This window comes from Pinus tabuliformis, chromosome X (genome assembly GCF_031772625.1).
Source record: "Pinus tabuliformis cultivar Carrire ecotype Pingquan chromosome X, CPIR1, whole genome shotgun sequence".
Taxonomy (NCBI): Eukaryota; Viridiplantae; Streptophyta; class Pinopsida; order Pinales; family Pinaceae; genus Pinus; species Pinus tabuliformis.
Window position 1 is genome coordinate 1,495,744,750 of NC_142308.1, and position 4,541 is coordinate 1,495,749,290.

General features: G+C 39.0%; 1 pseudogene; it reads left to right on the plus strand.

Annotated features, from left to right (window-relative positions):
* Nucleotides 1-293: 293 nt before the first annotated feature.
* Nucleotides 294-1,600, plus strand: LOC149145695 (ubiquinol oxidase 1, mitochondrial-like; annotated as a pseudogene).
* The last annotated feature ends 2,941 nt before the right edge of the window (nt 1,601-4,541 follow it).

The window sequence follows — 4,541 nt, forward strand, 5'->3', positions numbered from 1 at the left end:
TTAACATTAATGTTAATGAAATGGAGCACCATCCTGGTGTGATGTAGTGGGAGTAGGTAAGTATTACCGCTCATGCTATTTTTATAGATTTTATATTCCCCTGTTTGAAGACAGAGGGAAGTCTTGAAAAAAATCACAGGATTATGTTTTTTTTTGTTCATTTTATGGTTGATGTTTAATTTAACATTCATGATTGTACGTGTTTTTCTTTAGTATTTTCATTTGGGCTTCAATTCGGAAAGGATTTCCACTAACACTCCATGTCCTGTGCAGAGGCGGTATGGTGCCGAGCCATGATGCTAAAAACCGTCGTTGTTGTCCCAAGGATGGTTGGAGGAATGCTACTCAACTGCAAGTCCCTCAGAATGAGAAGAGAGAGGATGCACCTCATCACATTTATGGAGGTGGAAAAACCCAAGTGGTATGAGAGGGCCTTAGTCTTTACAGTGCAAGGAGTCTTCTTCAATGCATACTTCCTCATGTACATCCTTTCCCCCAAACTTGCACATAGGATTGTGGGTTATCTTGAAGAAGAAGCTATCCACTCCTACACTGAATTTCTCAAGGAGCTAGACAAAGGCAACATTTCAAACGTGCCAACCCCTCCCATAGCTATTGATTACTGGAGGCTTCCCAAGGTTCAACTCTCAGATATGTGGTTGTGGTAATTAGGGCTGATGAGGCGCACCATCATGACGCCAACCACTTTGCATCAGTAAGTAGTCTTTCCCATTTTTTTGTTCATATCATTTAGGGTTTAGGGTTAGGCCTCTAGGGCTTATCCTATGACATTGTTAGTTTCATCTAGGATTTAAGGTTTATCACATATTCTGTTAGTTTCATTTAAGGTTTAGGGCTCAAGCTAACCCGTATCCAATCTTTATGTTTCTTTCATGAGGGAATACCTTGGCAGTTTCTATTTCTTTTAGACTCTAATTGCCTCAACAATGTGATTTCAGTGAAGAATTTTTATTTGGTCTTTTCACTCAGCTATCTAGTGCTACACTGAATTTCTCAAGGAATTGGACAAAGGCAACATTCTAAACGTGCCATCCCTTGCCATAGCTATAGATTACTGGAGGCTTCCCAATGATTAAACTCTTAGAGATGAGGTTGTGGTAATTAGGGCTGATGAGGCGCACCAACGCAACGTCAACCACTTTGCATTAGTAAGTAGTCTTTCCCATTTTTCTGTTCATATCATTTAGGGTTTAAGGTTAGGCCTCTAGGGTTTATCCCATGATATTGTTAGTTTCATCTAGGATTTAGGGTTTACGGGTCAGGGTTTATCACATTTTATGTTAGTTTTATTTAAGGTTTAGGGCTTAACCTAACCCTTATCCAATCTTTCTGTTTCTTTCATGAGGGCATATCTTGGCATTTTGTTTCTGTTTCATTTAGACTCTAATTGCCTCAACAATGTGATTTCAGTGAAGCATTTTTATTCGATCTTTTCACTCTGTTTCAGTTTAACTTCATTCACCACCTATTTTTTTGTTATGAGCTAATCATTTGTTGTGTCATGTTTATGATTTTGCAGGACATTCATTACCAAGGAAAAGAACTGAGGGAAGCTGCAGCTCCAATTGGTTACCATTAAACTCAAAGCTTTATATTTTTGCACGAAAATGTGCTTCTCCGTTAAGCCGCAATGGAACTGTTCAACCCATGTCTATATACATATGGTATTTACTATTAGCGTATGTATTAGAATTTGGTACCATAGAATATATGGATATCATAGGACAGGTTTGAAATCAGAGGGATAATGGACCATTTTTTCCCTTATTTTTACGGTGGAGTTTTTTAACTGTGAAATGTAGACCCTATCATTCCATTTCCATTAAAAGTAGAAACGTGTTATACATATTTTAAAAAATCTTGTGTTGTACTGTGTTATGTTTAAGTATATATAGATGTCTGAAGAATACATAGCTTCAGCTTATGGCACATATTAGCAAAATTTTCAAGTTAATCTTCTAGACAAGATCAACTTTCTGCCATTACAGGATTCATGTAGCCCAAATGTATAAAACACACATATTCTCAGTGTAATTTCCCTACGTGTAACTCGATTCTAGATTTTATAATATTCCATGTAACTCAGAGCATTACTAGACATTGTTTCTAAGTCCTAGTACAGAGCGTATGAGCCATATGTTGGTATTCTCCTAGAGGTTTTTCTTGAGGCTCACTTCTTACATAGGCAATTAGTCCAAGAAGACCTTTGTACCATTTCTTTTTTATAATTGCATTCCTTGAGTTGTCTAGGCCTTGTGTTGTTTCATAGTTTTATCACATATGTGAATAGTTTCTTCAATGGAGCCCTTTCATACGTGGGATTGAAGTTGCACTTAGTTCAAGAAAAATGTTTTGGGATACGTACAACAACAAGAAGAATGTTTTGGGATACATACAGCAGAGGAAAATTTATAATACTATTCTTTTAAATTGACAGTGCAATTCATTTCACAAGAATTAATACTCGTTGCCAAGGAATACGTTGAAAACTTAGTTGCATGAGAAACATTTAAAGGGGGTTGGAGAATGTGTTTCCCCTTGCCTGCGAAATTGGGGGCTGGAACAAAACGTTTTGGATTGGCTAGAGGGGTTCTATTTCATGAAATTTGTGGTGAGGTTGAACTGGTCTTAGGGTGTTTTGTAACATTTTTAGGATGACCTCTATATGTATTTGTGCATGCTATTATTAGGTTATTGCAAAAGATTTATAATGCCATTCTTTTAAATTTACAATGCAATTATTTCAGATGAATGAATACTCATGTCGTTTTATGTAGTTGCATGAGAAACATTTAAGTTATTTCACATGAATGAATACTTATGTTGTTTTATGTAGTTGCACAAGAAACATGTTTAGGGGGTTGGAACGAAAAGTTTTGAATTGTGCTAAAGTGGTTTTATTTCAGGAATTTCATGGTGAGGTTGAATTGTTTTTTAGGGTGTCTTATAACACCCCTAAGATGATCTTTGTATGTGTCTAGACATATTGTAAATAGGTTGGTGCGTCAAGTTATGGCCAGAGTTCCTTTGTGATTCTAGGCTAAAGAGCTTATGCATAGAATGGCCAATGAACCTAGCATATGTAATATGTAATCACACTCATATTAATAAAAATAACACCACAATTGCAAACCAAGGGACAAAAAGAGTAAGGGGAGATAAGACCATGAGAGGGAAAGGTGAGGGGCTAAACCTAGACATGTTCTTAAGCCAAAAAAATATCATGTTATTCTATCCTAGGTCATAAATCCATGAGATATATTCCTCAGTGTATAATATATCATAAGCCCAAAAAGTTAAAGGGAGCCAATGTTTAAATACATTAGGATATAATCCTCTAAACCATATGAATGTTTTATCTAGAGTTCTAAAAGGGGGGAAATGGGGCTGCATGGGTGCCATGTGTAAAAGGGCACCATGGATACAAAACCATCATTATATACCATTCAATGTGCCATTATTCTACTGGTGTAGATATTGTGTCTACTTCAAGATTAAGGAGAGCTAGAGAGTGACCTTGCTACTGTTACCTTGAGGATCCTAGGTGGGTCTGGATATGAATGCATTTCTCCTTGGGTAGCCTTGGGTGAGGATGGAGTCTTGGACGGAGAAGTTTAGAGATAGGTATCTCTGTGTGGGGCTTAAAGAGTATGTGGAGACCTTTGAGGCAGTTGGAGATCTCGGAGCCATGATATCGTGAGACTTCTCGGGCAGCCTATGTCGAAGCCATGGAAAGTTAGTGGCACAGTCTGAGGGATTACAAAGGTGGAAAAGGGGGTGTGTGTTGATGGAGGAGGAAGGACACTAGGTTGGAGTGTTATTGGGGTTTGGGATCTTGGTTTTGACCATGTTTGGCACTGATGTGGACCATAGTCAGCTTTAGGTGAGCTTTTTCCCTGTTGAAGTCATGGCCCCAGCTTGAGGGTGACCCACTACTAAGAGAACTAGAGAAATGGAATCGGTGTAGATATTGTGCCTACTTCAAGTTTAAGGAGAGCTAGAGAGTGACCTTGCTACTGTTACCTTAAAGATCCTCAGTGGGTCTGGCTATGAATGCATTTCTCCTTCGGTAGCCTTGGGCGAGGCTGGAGTCTTGGATGGAGAAGTGTAGGGATAGGTGTCTCTGTGTGGGGCCTCAAAAGTATGTGGAGACCTTTAAGGTATTTGGAGTTCTTGGAGCCACAATATCGTGGTAATTCTTGGGCAGTTTGTGCCGAAGCCATAGAAAGTTAGTGGCACAGCCTGAGGGACTGCAAAGGTGGAAAAGGGGGTGTGTGTTGATGGGGGAGGAAGAACACTAGGTTGGAGTGTTATTGGGGTTTCGTATCTTGGTTTTGACCATGTTTGGTACTGATGTGGACCATAGTTAGCTTTAGGTGAGTCTTTGCCCTGTTGGAGTCATGGCCCCAGCTTGAGGGTGACCCACTACTAAGAGAACTAGAGCAATGGAATCTATGACTAGGAGGAGCATCTAACGTCTGCAACTAGTTGGCAACATTCAACAAAAGATAAGTGTCCGA